General features: G+C 50.1%; 1 protein-coding gene and 1 long non-coding RNA gene across 3 annotated transcripts in view; one reads left to right on the forward strand and one right to left on the reverse strand.

Annotated features, from left to right (window-relative positions):
- Positions 1-1,507: 1,507 nt before the first annotated feature.
- Positions 1,508-14,457, reverse strand: LOC112484720. 2 transcript variants are annotated; one of them, XR_003048134.1, is made up of 3 exons: positions 14,365-14,457; positions 3,992-4,139; positions 1,508-3,501 (listed from the first exon to the last, which is right to left on the reverse strand). It is a non-coding gene; the product is annotated as an uncharacterized LOC112484720 (long non-coding RNA). The 2 variants fall into 2 exon arrangements; XR_003048133.1 differs by lacking the exon at positions 14,365-14,457 and adding an exon at positions 13,577-13,872.
- Positions 14,380-14,840, forward strand: part of RABL2B (RAB, member of RAS oncogene family like 2B) — a 14,125-nt gene continuing 13,664 nt past the window's right edge. The window contains exon 1 of the mRNA XM_015594025.2: positions 14,380-14,512. The gene's annotated coding sequence lies outside the window, so the exon portion shown is untranslated. The remainder of the gene's footprint in view (positions 14,513-14,840) is intronic.

Raw genomic sequence — 14,840 nt, forward strand, 5'->3', positions numbered from 1 at the left:
TTATTTTCAAAATTCCTACGATAATGCAGCGCAATGAACTTTTTATGATGTGTGCTGCCGTGTTATACCCCAAATTGCCCACCAGATGGCAGCAGAGAACACACAGGACCTACACTCAGGTGTTTTTCCCGAAATACAACCAGAGAGCAGCAGAGTCTAACTTTTTGTGACATGTGCTCCTGTGTTTGTCCCAAGATGCAACTGAAATGGTGGCCGAGAAAAACTTTTCATAATGACAGGCCCTGGAGGGTTAATTTCAAAATGCACATGTGATAGCAACCTAAAAAAAAAAAAAGTAAAGACATGGACTGTGGTTGTTAGTACTAAAACGTCCACCAGATGGCAGCAGAGAATAACTTTTCATGGTATGCCATCCTGTGTTTCTCCAAAGATGCACACAAAAGTGTCAACAGAGAAATACTTTATAATACAGGCTGTTGGGCGTCATTTTCAAAATGCCCAGGAGATGGCAGAAGAGAACAATTTTTCATGACTTGCACTGTGGTGTTATTCCCAAAATACCCACCAGATGGCTGCAGAGAATGAATATTCATAATGACAAACGCTCGTTTGTTATTCCTAAAATGAACACCAGATAGCAGCAAAGAATAAATTTTATTATTTATACTCTGGTGTTATTCTCAACATGCACACTAGATGAGGGTAGAAAATGAATATTTAGGATGATCCATACTTGGGTGTTACTCCCCAAATGCCCACCAGATGGCAGCAGAAAATATTTTTTTATGATAACATACACTTGGGTCTTATTTTTAAAATGTACGCCAAGATAACAGCAGAGAATAACTTTTCATGATTAGCCCTCCTGTGTTTTCCCCAAGATGCACATGAAAACAGCAGCATAGAAAAAGGTTTCATGACGACATGCTCTTGGGTGTTATTTTCGAAAATACACACGAGATGGCAACAGAGAAAAATTTTTCATGATGCACACTCCTGTGTTATCCCCAAGATGCACAGGAGATGGCAGCAAGAATAACCTTTTATGACATACACTCGAGTTAGTCCCAAAATGCTCACAAGATGACAGAAGAGAACAAGTTTCATGATGACATACACTCAAATGTTATTTTCAAAAAGCCTACAAGATAACAGAAGAACAATTAAGTTTTCATGATGACATGCACAAAAGTAAAATTTTCAAAAAGAACACAATATGGTGGCAGAAAAAAATCTCTTCATGACTTCAGGTCTCATTCCTGAGATACACATGAGACAGCAGCAAAGAATAACAATTCATGACTACAAACACTCCAGTGTTATTCCCAGTATGCCCACAAGATCAAGCAGAGAATTACTTTTCTTGATGACATACGCTCATGTGTATTCTCAAAATGTACATGAGCTGGCAGTAGAGAAGAACTTCATGACATACTTTCAGAGTTATTTCCCAGATACATACACGATAACAGCAGAGAATAACTTTTCATGACATACACTCTGGTGTTTTGCCTGAGATGCCTACAAAATGGCAGCAGACAACTTATTATAATGTACATTGAGCATTTATTCCCGAGATGCACATGAGATGACAGCAAAGAATAACATTTCATGATGACAAACACATGGGTGTACTTCTAAATATACAAGAGTTGGCAGCAGAGGATAACGTTTCACGATGACATAAATTCAGGTTTCCTTTTCGAAATGCACATGAGTTGACAGCAGACAATAACTTTTTTTATGACATGCACTCAGGTGTTATTCTCTAAACATACAAGAGGTGGCAACACAGATAACTTTTCAGAATATACCCTCCCATATTATTTTCTAAATGAACACGAGATAGTAGCAGAGATTAAATTTTTGTGATGACATACACGCACGTATTACTTTCCAAAAGCCCACAAGATAACATCAGAAAAAAACTTTCATGACAAATTACACTGGAACATAATTTTCAAAAAGCCCACGAGATGGCAGCAGAAAAAACTTCGTGATGTATACTGGGTGTTATTCCTGAGATGCTCAGGAGATGGCAGCAAAGAATAACATTTCGTGATGACAAACACTCAGACGTTATTCCCAATATGCCCACAAGACAGCAGCACAGAATTACTTTTCATGATGACATATACTCAAGCGTACTAAAATGTACATGAGATGGCAGTAGAGAGGACTTCATGATGTACATTATTCGGCGTTATTTCCAAGATGCACACGAGATAACAGCAGAGAATGACCTTTCATGACATACATTTGGGTGTTATTTTAGGATGCACACAAATTAGTAGTAGAGAATAAGTTTTCGTAATGACACACTTTCGGGTGTTATTCAAAATCTGCACATGAGATGGCAGTAGAGATTAACTTTTTATGATGACATACACTTGGATGTTATTTTCGAAATGCCCACCAGATGTTATCAGAGAATATCTTTTCATGATGACATACATTCGAGTGTTATTCTCAAGATGCCCACAAGATGACAGAAGAGAATAAATAACTTTTTATGACATGCACTCTTGTGTTATGTTTAAAATGCCCACCAGATGGCAACAGAGAATAACTTTTTGACATACACACTGGTATTATCCCCAAGATGTCCACGAGATGGCAGCTGACAATAGCTTTTCATCATGACATACATGGGTGTTATTCCGAAAATGTACACGAGATGGCAGCAAAGAAGAGCGTTTCCCTGTCTTAAGGGCTCTGCCCACTCATTAAACTTGGAATCCAGATCCTAGGTACTAAGTTCACTTTGCAATAAATCCTGTTTTAGGTCCTTCACATGTCTCATCCAACCTACTGCTTCCATTTGCCAGATGCGAAAGAAAACTTATCTCCATTTACCAGGTATTTAAACTGAAGACTGATTCTAACATAGTTCTGAGTACAGGATCCTACTCTCACACAGGATCCTGGACAAATAGAGTAATCCAAATAGTCCTTGCAGCTTTGGGTTGAACCTTAATCACTCTATTGGAAGAATATCTGCACATAACCTAATGGTCCAGCTTTCCATACTCTCAACCAAGCTGGGTTTTGTGTTGGGACTTGAGTGGGAAGCTGGGGATGGGGACAGGTAGGGAAAAAGGAGGTGCCCTGGCCCTTCACAGGAGTACAACCAACACCAGATCTCTATAACAATGACTTCCTCACTTCTATACCTTGTTTGTTCTCTGGCATTTGAAAACCTGTTTTCTGTCTGGATCACCGATCTGCTTCTGTCCATGTTCCTTTCCTCTGAGGTCTCAGCTGACAAGAGCTTCCTGGCTGCTCAGAATGGAGTATGTGGTGGCAGTTTCCTTATGGAGGACTGCTTGTGCCCCAGACAGGTGCAGAGCTGACTTCTGGCCACATCGCTTCCTAGCTGCATGGCTTAAGGCAAAGACTCCTCGACCTTTGGATGAGGATAACCGGTCTCTCTCAGGGTGGACGTGAGGTTCAGTGAGGGGGTGCATGTCAGCTCCTGCCCAACATGAGGTCAGCACTCACTCTCCCTCCTTCTTCTCTTCTTAGGCCTTTATTTACCTTCTTAGAGTCAGATAAATTAAGAATTTAGCAAATAGTCTATTCGAAGAATGAGCTCTCCTACTCATGTTCAAATAGCCAAAGTCTCCCTAAGTCCTGACTCCAGCATCTGTGCTAGCTTTATTCTCAGGACAGCAATAACCACAGCCCCTCTCTGGACTTCATACCCCTGGTCCTCTCCAAACTCATGGTCCCTGACTCAGCTCAGACCAGCGCCACCTCTCACCAGTCTTCTGATTGGCCTCCCTGCTTCCTGTCTCTCTCTCTTCCAGTCCGACCTCCACACTTGTGACCACTTTGGTCTTTTTGAGTTAGGGATCTGATCCTGTCACTTCCTGTGCACAGAACTGCCCACAGGTCCCCATGGCCTAGAGAATAAGTCTCTATCATCGGCACAGCATCGAGACTCTTTATCAGTCCCGTTTCTCTCCTGGCCTCATTTCCTATCATAGCACCTAATTCAGTAATCGGGTTCCCCGCGGTCAGCACTCACCTCTCTGGTCGGTCACCGAGGGCTGTGAGAGACAGAAGCACTGGCACAGACACCGAGCTGTGAACGCAGGAACTCGAATGAAATAGGATTCTAGTTAATAATTACGCATCAATATTTGTTTATTAACTGTGACAATTCTGTAAAAAAACTAGAGAGAGAGGAGAAATTAAAAATAAGAGAAACCTATTGCATCAAAAAGGAAACGTACAGGAAATGGGTGATTTCCTAGTAAAAATACACATTGATAAAATGGACACTACAATAAAAAAAAAATACAAACAGATCAATTAGGAAGGAAACTCTTCCCGCTGCGGGCTCTCCTCTCACTGTTCTGGGGTTGCCCTCTCCAGGGATAACGAAGGAAGAGAAACAAGGACGGGGCTGTTCAGCAGCTCCCTAAACATCTGACCGCACCCAGCACCCTCATCTCCTCCGGCCAGGCTCCACCCAGAGGGGACGCAGTACTGAGGGAGTCTCAGAGATTATCGAGTCTGCTGTACTGGCCAGGGCTTTTTCCTTTTTCTTTTTTTGACTGCAAGGAATTGGATACACTTGCTGAAGTAAAATTACTTTTTAAACAATAGAAATAAATTAACACTTGAGAAAGGAAAGTTTAAGAGAGGGTTTGGACCTGGAAGGTTCAGGCTCTCACACGGTTGCAGTGGGACTTGGTCCCTCTCCAGCCCTCCATCCTAAGTGCCTTTCTGTGGCCCCCTTCAGAGGTACAGTCTGTCTCACTATATTGGGGCCTCCGGCCACTCCCGGCTGACTTCCACTCACTATCCATTCCACCCTCCCCCCGAGTTCCATGGAAAGTCACAGCTTTCAATGCCTTTGGCCTGGCTTCTCATCCCTGAGCCCATCGGATCCCCCAGGAGATAGAATGTTGGGTTGGCTAGACGTGGGGCTGGCCCTCTGGAACTTTCTGAGCTGAAAGCTGGGGGGATGAGTTCCCAAAGGAAGCTGAGGTGCTGGTCTTGGGAATGAGAACAGATGCTGGGCCAGGAGGACAGGGGACTGCATGGAAAGAAGGGGCCCACAGGGTCAGGGCTGTAGCTCCTGTCCAGTGTTCTTGCTGTCCTCCCGCAATGGCAAGAGGCTCTTCTGCTTGCTCAGAAAACGATGCTGCTACTGCTGCTGCTGGCAGGCTCGAGGTTCCCGCCTTGGGCTTTGGGTCCTTGCATCTCAAACGGGCCCAGAAGAGCCCTTGTGCCCTTGGGAGACACACTGGCCTCATCCATGTCCCTGGGAGGTGGCAGCCCAGGAGTCACAACTGCACCCCCCAGCCACATCAATCAACCATCTCCCTCCTTTACAGAGAGCAGAGACTCAGGCCAGGGAAGTGAGGAGACCCTCACTCAGTGAAGCCGTGGGAGGATCAGGAATCAGTCTGGACCACGGAATCCACAGCCGGCGGCTTTCCGGAGGCTGTGGGGGCATGGCCGTGGATGCACGTGGCTCTCTGAGTCCATGCAGCCTCAGTGTGAAACCTCCTGTAGAGGGAGATACAGTTGTCCCCATATCTTTGATTCCAGTGAGTACGAATGGCAGAGGTTTGTTACAGCCGGAAGGCCGAGGGCCATGGTCTGCCATATAGTTCTGGCCGGGGCCACATTTGCTGTCCGCAGGGTTCTCACCCGTTTTGGAGGCTGAGGCTGTGAGGGAGGAGGCGCTTGTCTCACCCACATGAATATTGGGAATTGAAACATGCCAAGGGGCTGCCCGGGCTGCCCATGTGGCTGTTCAAATGCCCGGTAGGCAGCACGGTCAGCTCTGTAATTGGCCAGGGGTGCTTCACACAGCCCAGGTTGGACCGCAGATGCCTGCCTGCTCAGTCAGAAGCCAAGGGCTGTCCCGTCTGAGACCTGATTGTCCACTGCTGCCCACTGGGATGGGAGGAAGGGTCCACCCTGTCCTAGGAAGGCCTTCCAGCCCTCAGGAAGGCTACATCTGGAGGCTGGCAGGTCATTGCGCTGAGTCCTATATAAACCTGCACATGTCCACTGGGTGCCCTCGTGTGTCAGGGCTGAGCTGAAGCCTGGGGCTGCCCAGGTAGGAGGAAACCCTGCTGACCTCTGATGGCCTCCACGACCTGAGACTGAGGCTGAGTTGTATTTGAAACAGTGACCAGAGCAGACACTTCATTCTCTACTACCAGAGTCTAGGACTTGGGGGCAGACATCCAATGGTCCAGCTCCACCCCTGAGGAAGTCCTGTCTATCCTAAATGCCTCAGAGATAAAGAAGGGAGAGGGGAAATTGAGCCAGTGATGCTTTACCCTAACCCTAACCTTAGCCTTCAAATCCTAACCCCCTACCTCTACACTCACCCCGTACCCTCTAACCTCAAGCCCTAGTAACCCTAACCCTGGACTCCTAGACTCTTGACACTGACCCTTCAACTCTAAACTTTGACCCTGACCCTCTAACCCTGATCTAACTCCTAACTCCTAGCCTCTATCCCCTAACTTTAGTCCTAATATATAAAGTATTTTTAAAACTTAGTAACAAAAAAGTATTTTTAAAACTTAGTAACAAAAAATAACTCCACACAATCCAATTTTAAAATGACTAAAGGGCTTGAATAGACACTTATCCAAAGAAGACACACAAATGACAACAATCACCTGAAAGGATCCAACATTACTAATCCTTATTGAAATGAAGAGAAGAACAAGAATGAAATATCTGTTCCCATACACACTAGGGTGGCTATAATTAAGAAATTGAAGATAAGTTTTGACCAGTATGTGGAGAAGTTAGAACCCTCTTACTTTGTGTGTAGGAATGTAAAATATTGCAGCTTCTGTGTAAAATAGTTTTGTGTCTTCGAAAAGTTAAAAACAAGCTACCTTTTAAGTCAATACACTCTGAGTTATATACCCACCCCAATTTAAAACAGGTGTTCAAATAAAAATTTCAACATGAATATTTGTAGCTGCATTATTCACAAGAGCAAAGAGCTGGAAACAACCTAAATGTCCATCCAGATGAGTTTATAAACGAAATGTAGTATATCTATGAAATGCAATCGCATTCAGTCAGAAAAAAGATACATGTTAAATGGTGCAGCTGCTGTAGAAAAGATGGTGGTTTATCAAAAATTAAATATAAAATTACCGCATAACCCAGCGATCCCACTTCTGGTGTACACCCCAAAAAATTGAAAGCAGGGACTCAAACAGGTATTTGCACACCCATGTTCATAGCTGCACTATCACAACAGCCAAAGGTGGAAGCCACCCAAGTGCCCATTAACGGATGGATGAACAAATGTGGTCCCTGCACACACTAGATTATTATTCAGCCATATAAAGGAACCAAGCACTGCCAAAGCCAGAAGCTGGACGAATCTTGAAAACATGCTGCCCAGTGAGAAGCCAGTCACAAAAGGACACACGGCATATTATTCCATGTGTATAAAATGTCCAAAATGGGCAAATCCACTGAGACGAACAGAGGGTAAGGGGTTGCCAGGGTAGAGGGAAGGACGGGGAGTGTCGGCCAAGTTGTGCTGGGTTTCCTGCGGGGTGATGGAATGTTCTGGAATGAGGCGGAGGAGGTGGCCGCACACTAAGTGCACTGAACACCCCCTCGGGGGCTGCACTGGAGGAGGGCAGCATCGGGCTGGATGTTCCTGCCAGATGGGGGCCGAGTCTGGACAGAGACGGTTGGCAGTCCCAGGCCGGAGGCACCTGTGCCCTTTGCAGCCATCGAGGTGTGAGGAGGGCCACTCTCGGGGACAGCTCCAGGAAGCTGGGCTCCACCTGAAAGAGGGCGCTTCGCACAGTCGGGGTGGTGTGACCCTGAGCGTATACTGGTGCCCTCATGTGCGGCTCTGTGGCCGTTCTTCAGAAGCGACCCTGTGTGGGGTACACCGTCCAGCAGCGCTTGGTGTGAGGTGGCAGATGTGTCAAGCAAGGACACCTGGGAACCAAGTGGGGCCCTCTGCGTGGCTACCGCAGGTGCCGTGTACATCAGAAATCACTGGAGCATAAAGTCGTGGGAACGAGCGCGTCCACCATGATGTCAAATGTGCAGGCACAGCCCTGAGGCCCTGCCTGGCCAGGGTCTGCGGCCTCGGAGGCCTTGCAGAGCCCCCCGCGTCTCGGTGTGTGGTGACTGGGCGTACACATGTAATATTGACGTGATGTTCAGATCCCACTGCCCACGCCCAGCCCCTCCTGAGGGCCGAGGCCGCCCCGTTGATGGGCACCGACGTGAGCCCTCCATGCCTTTGTGCGCCTCTCCTCACTTCTGCTCACTCCTCCTCCTGTCCTCACACGGCCCTGACCCTGCCCCTGCCCCTGCATTCTGACCCTGCCCCTGCCCCTTACCCTAACCCCCTAAACCCCAACCCTAACTCTATTCCTACCCCTCTTCCCTGGCTCCGAGTCCTACATTCACCCTAAGCTCATACCCTCTCTCAAACTTAACCTTAAACTAACCCATCACTCACACCATCCCACCCCTCCAACCACAAACGCCAAACCCTCACCCCTTCGCTCACTCCTAAACTGTCATCTAACCTCTGAAACTAAACCTACGCCTCGTCCCGAACATCGCTAGAGTAACTGATTCATTAAGCCCACCCTAAATCCAGTCCTGACATAACCCTGACGCAACTCTCTCCGCTGAACCTGACCCCAGCTCTCACTTGCCACTGCGTAACCCGGCACAGCCACACTGTATTGACTGCATTCTAATCTCCGGAGCTACTGGCACTAGGCCGTAAGAGGGTTTCCATCTTCAGGGTTCCACACATTGCTTCAAAGAATTCTGTACTATTTTTCAGCACTTCAAAGATAGTATTTCATGGTATCGTCTTTCATTATTTATACCAACAAGGCAGCTGTCATTATTGGTTTGGCTCATTTAATGATAAATTGTCTTTTTCTTTCACTAACATCTTCTCATTTGTTTTGTTCAGATTCATTATGATTGTGTGTGTTCTGTCCTCTTCTTCTTCTTGGGATCACAGAGCTTGTAGGTCGTTTGGCACGGAGATCACATTATTCTCGTCAAGTGTTGCTTTTTCTCCCACTTTATTGGGCAAATTAAATGCATGTCAGAACTCCTCTTTCTCATGATGTATAATCTTCTGCACTCCTGACCGCTTTGTCTCTCCATGCTTCATTCTGGATATATTCTTCTAGCATTTTATTAATTCTGCGGTGAGGTCTAAGCTGATGTTAAACCCATCCACGATTTCATTTGCAGTTATTGTGTATTTCAATTATAGATTCTTCAGCTCTAAAACTTCCATTTAGTTATTTTTTAGTTTTCTATTGTTCTAAACTTTCGGTCATGTTTTTTATTCCCTTGACTAAGCACAGTATTTTATAAGTCTCTGTCTGGTCATTTCAGACACAGGACTAAGGGCCCCACAGACACCTGAAAATGAACAAAATTTCTAATCCTCCACACTGGGAGGTGACAGCTCAGGACCATCCCTTGACCTCACTACCCTAATTAACATTAAGCCTTGAGGCTTAGTTCCAAAGCCACCTCCTCTGTGAAGCCTCCCATCCCATCTATCATCCCCACTGTCCCTTCCCAGCCAGTGAGGCTCATCTCCTCTGTTCTCCCAGGGCTCTGCACCTCGGTCACACATTTATCCATTTCTGCCTATCTCCCCTACTTCGTAAGCAATTTGGGGGCCCAAACCATGTCTTAATCATATCTGAATCTTTGAGCAATCATCTTCACACCTTGAACATAGAAGACACAAAAGCAAACATTTGTAAAGCTAATAAGAGACAGCCAGAAAAGCAAGAAGGAAACCCAGAGAATATTGCATCGAAAGAGGCAGATGCTGCTCAGAATCTGGTATCACCAAGGCTGGAAAGGACCCACGAAATCTGGTGCCAGAGAGGTCCCTGCAAGTGCAGTTTCTCTGGGTGGTGAGCATTCAAGGCAGGCTGGAGCGGGCTGTGAATGAATGGGTGTGAACGTGCAGAGACAGAGGCTCGGCTGAAAAGACAGGAAAAGAGGCAGCTGGCAGGGAAAGGGGGGCCAAAAGCATTTAAAAGATGGGAGACACCACAACAGGTTTAAATTCAAGGGGGAGGAACTCAGGGAAGAAGTCGGGATGCATTAGAGACAAGACAACCAAAAAGCAAGCTCCAAAGAAGGGAGGTGGGACCCGGGGTACACGTGACTGAGAAGCAGGTCCCTTCACAGGGGTGGCAGGAGTGGGTGAGGGGGTGTGTGTTCAGGCACGTTTGTAGATTCAGATGTGCGAAGATCCTCTGAGACTCCTAGACGTTTTCCCTACGCCGCTGGGTCTCAACCGGGGGAAATTCTGCCCCCTCCCTGGGAACGTGGCAACGCCTGGAGGCAATTCTAGGAGATGACTGTCATCTAGTACACAGAGACCACCAGAGATGCTGTTAAACGTCCCACAATGCACGGGACAATCCCCTCCGCAAACAATCCCCCAGCCCTGAGTGTCAGCAGTCTGAGGGCAGCACCACCATCCCAGCTTCCCTGGTCCCAGGAGAATGCGCTGGAGAATTGGGTCCTCACAGCGTGACAGGCCTGCACTGGGCTGGTCCTGGACCTCTTGTTATGGCCGCACAGAGATGAGCCTCCTCTGGGCTACAGTGCCCAGGGCCAGAGCTGGCTGCAGCTCTTCCCGTTCATGCCAGCACCGCTCGCGGGCATCAGAGAAGGCTACAACCTCACAACGCTGAAGGCAGTTTGTAAAAAAGGCTGGACAGAAAAAATGTTCTCACTCTGCAAGCAGGGTGGAGAAGAGAGGCATTCGCAGTCCAGTTCAGACCCCTTGGCAAGGTGGGCCTCTATGACTGCCTGCTCCCTCAGTCCTGAGGCAAAGGCCATGCCAGCTGTGAAGGCCACAGGGCCAGAAACACAAATGGGAAGAAAGCCCACCAGGGACCTGGATCTCTGCCCCAACACGGAGCCAGCCCGCCGACACCACACCTGCCTCTGTGAGACACCGGGGATGCAGTAGGTATCTGGAGGCCCAACTCTCGAATCAAAGCTGGGGCCACAGGGCATCCCTGTGGATAACAGGATGAGGCACAGGCTCGACTGGCCGCCACGAGAGGCGCCATGTCTGGATTCAGGCATGCCACGAGCGGGCACGAGCAGAGGTCGCTGCCATCCTCAGTGCCCCCTGCCCTGGCTAAGTGCCCAGGTTGCCCCCACAGGAGGCCAAGGGCCACTGCTGATGTGCAAGGAAGATGGACTTCAGAGGCTGCTGGGCCCGTGGCCACAACCAGGCAGGAGCCCCAGGAGTCCGCGGTCATGCGTGAGGGCTCTGAGCCCATTTCTTCAGACCTGACACAGGTTCTAACTTTCAAGAATAGCAAACAAAATTAAGTCACCTACTTTGGGGAAGGTGGGGGCACTAGGCCTCAGTGGCAAAAGACGCTGGACCAAGGTGAGGAATGCCTGGCTGTGAACACGGTGGCCAGCATCCGGGCCAGTGTGAGGGGGTCCGAAGTCGCAGCTCCACCTTAATGAATAATAAGCTGAACAAACTGAGACCACCGAGTCTTCACAGACCCATCAGAGAATTGAGGTCACAGGGCAAAGCTCTGCCCCCAAAGCTGGAGACACCGACAGGAGGGTAGAGGGGAACACGAGGGACAGGGCCAGAAGCCCACGAGTAGGAACCTCTGCAGGAACCAGAGCCAGGGCAGGAACACCCGACTCTGACAATTCCTGGAGGCTCAGAGTGGACAAGTCTGAGAGTTAAAAACTCCAGGGGGCCCGCAGTACCGTGACACTCACCTTGGGGAGCACGACCAGGTTCCCGTGGGGAGCATCAGAGGGGAGCCCCTCTGGGGGAAGAGCAGCCTTTTTAAGTGCCCAAAGCCCTGTGTCCTTAGGAGAGAGCATTGGCCAGAACCCATCCCTCTGGGGAATCATCGGAGGCCCCGGCCCCGCCCAGGAAGGAGAACCCCCAGCTACAGCCCGTCCAGCCACCCGTCCCAGCGAAGGGGGAGAAGAGAACAGAGAAGCATGCGTGGAGTCAGGGAGCAGGGCGTGGGCTCGCTGAAGACAGCGGGGTGGCGGGACCACGGAGCCCCCCCGCCCCACGCTTGATGCCACATCACCAGGGTTAGTCACTGCGGCTCCTTCCGCCTGGTACTCCACGTCCGGCTATCAGGAAAGATGACAAGGCACAGCGCACAATTTGAAGAGGCAGAGCCGGCATCAGAACCAGCCTCAGAAATGGCAAGAATTTTAGAATTATCAGACAAGGAATTTAAAGCAACTTTAATTAATATGCTAAAGGCTTTAATGAGAAACACAGACAACATGCAAGATGGACAATGTGAGCGGAGAGATGAAATCCTAAGGGACCAGAAGCCAAAGCTAGAGACAGACGAAATGGAGCCTTCACTGAGCTCTCACTGATAGACTGGACACCGAAGACAAAGACTCTGAGCTAGAGGGATGACTAGGAACTTCCGAGCCTGAACAGCGGAGAGAGAAAGGCCTGAAGTAGCCAGGACAGAATATCCCAGAACTGTGAGATGACCACAAGAGGTGTGACACGCACATGATGGAGATACCAGAAAAAGACATTTTCCCCAAATTAACGTCAGACACCAAACCACAGATCCAGGAAGCTCAGAGAACACGAGGCAGGACAAATGTGTCCACAAAAAAAAGCACACATTGGCTTATCATGTTCAGACTGCAAAAAAATCTAACGTAAGGGGAAAATTTTGAAAGAAGCCAGAGGCAAAACGCAGCTTCCCCACAGAGGGGCAGACAGGTGCCCGCGTCCTCCCCGAGCAGCGACAGGAGGGAGAAGCCAGCCGGCAGTCCCGCATCCGGAGGCTCTCCCCAGAAGCGACAGAGAAACACTTTCTCGGGCAAAAACAAAAACGAAACGGAGGGGATTTCTGCCAGCACACCTGCCTTGTAAGAGATGAATCGATGTGACATGATAACTTAATGGTTATTATTAAAAATAACAGCAACGACATGTCCAGGGACTGCAGCTTACGGGTGAGTGAACCGGCGACGGCACGGGCGGGAGAGGGCGCGGCGGGAGCACCTTCGCGTGGCATTCACGGTGCCGGGAAGTGGCATTTCCAAGTGGAGCGGGGTGGCTGAGCGCGCGTTCCACGCCGCAGGGCGCCCCTGAAGCGCAGCGCATGCGGCTGGGGCGCTGAGAAAGGGCACGACGGGAAGTCGTGCGGAGCGCTGCGCCGAGGCCACAGAGGGCAGCAGGCGCGTGCGCGCGACGGGGGCAGCGCACACGGCACGGCCGGGGCCCCCGGAACGTCAGCATCTGACACCAACAGAGAATTGGGTCAGACGCGAGACCCCACTGCGTGCGGTCGACAAGAAACCCGCTCGAAGTGTAAAGCACACGTGGGTCAAGAGTGAAGGACGGAGAAAGACACGCCACGCTCACAGTCCAGAGAAAGCCGGAGTAGCCGTATGAACGGCGGACGGCAGACTTCAGAGCGAGGAAAGCTACGCGGGAACATCACGTACCAAAAAATGGGTCAATTATCCAAAAAGACACAACGAACAACCCTCAGTATGCGAGCACCTAAACAGAACGTGAGAAAACGTGAGGCAACAACCGACGGACCTGCGCGGAGAAGCAGATGAATCCACACCCTCGTCAGAAGCGGTCAGATCCAGCGGGCAGAGAATGGGCGCGGACGTCGTGTACCCGACAGCAGGTCAGATCCACTGGACTTGATGGACACCTGTAGACGGCTTCACCCACCCACAGCGAATACACTTCTCAGGCTTGCGTGGAGCGTGCACCCCGACAGACCACTTCTGGGCCGTCCAAGCTGACCCCAACTCCTGGCAATTTTACCTCCCAAAGATGTCTCAAGTCTACAGTTCCCGCTTCTCACTAACAACACCCTAGTTCCGCACTTATGCAGTAGCCTCTTCCCAGGATATAAAAATGCAAATCTGGTCATAGGACCTCCCCTCCCCCAACCCTTCACGGAGCACTTTGCTCTCAGGATAGAAAGCAACCCCCTGACACACACACACACACAGCGCCACCCCCGCCAGGGCCTGCCAGGTCTTGCATGCCCTGGTGTCTTTCAAGGGCCACCGGAAACCCCTCTCTCCTCAGCTTTGTTCTGCTCCAGCCTCATGGGCCTTTCCGTTCCACGAGACTTGCCAGACGGCGCTCTCCGCCGGGTGGCGCCTACTTAGCCGCCGGACTTCCCAGGCCCGGCCCATTTCCCCCTGCTCCTTGCGCGTTCTCCTCAGAGGACTCCCCTGTAACTGTTAGTGCAGCCGTTCGATTGACACCTGACAGCCCCTCTGGAAGGTTAGCTATAAGAAGGCAGCTCTGATTTCCTCGCGGCTGTCGCCTCAGTCCCGAGGAAGGACGGCCAGCCTGGCACACACCTGCTCTCCACAGGTACCCGTGACTGATCAGTGAACGCCTCTGAGCCAGAGGTCCGCGGACGCGCTGTGCAGAGGGAGGACTAAGTGCCCTGCTACTCCGGGCTCAGTCGTGGCTGTCGCGATGCTTGGTTAAAACAAATGTCGACAGGTAGATGCTCAATCCCCCCCATCAGAGAATTACAGAGTTTAGAAGTCGCCAGGCTCGCACACGTGACGCCCCGCTCCCTTTTCTACGGGCGCCCCAACTCCCGCAGCAGACCTGGCGCCCTCACTTGGGGACCTGCCCGCCTCCTGCATCCCAGCCTCCCACGCCCGAGGCCCGCGGCCGCGTGAACCCGGACTCAATTGGAAGCACAGGCCCCCCAGCCCCTCAGACTCCCGCCTTGCGGCAGCCCCACAGCAACACCGCCCGGACGCCAGACGCCCGGACGCCGGCACTGCGCTAGCCAGCCCGCGGCCGGCGGGGTCCTTCGGGC

This window comes from Pteropus alecto, unplaced genomic scaffold (assembly GCF_000325575.1).
Source record: "Pteropus alecto unplaced genomic scaffold, ASM32557v1 scaffold118, whole genome shotgun sequence".
Taxonomy (NCBI): Eukaryota; Metazoa; Chordata; class Mammalia; order Chiroptera; family Pteropodidae; genus Pteropus; species Pteropus alecto.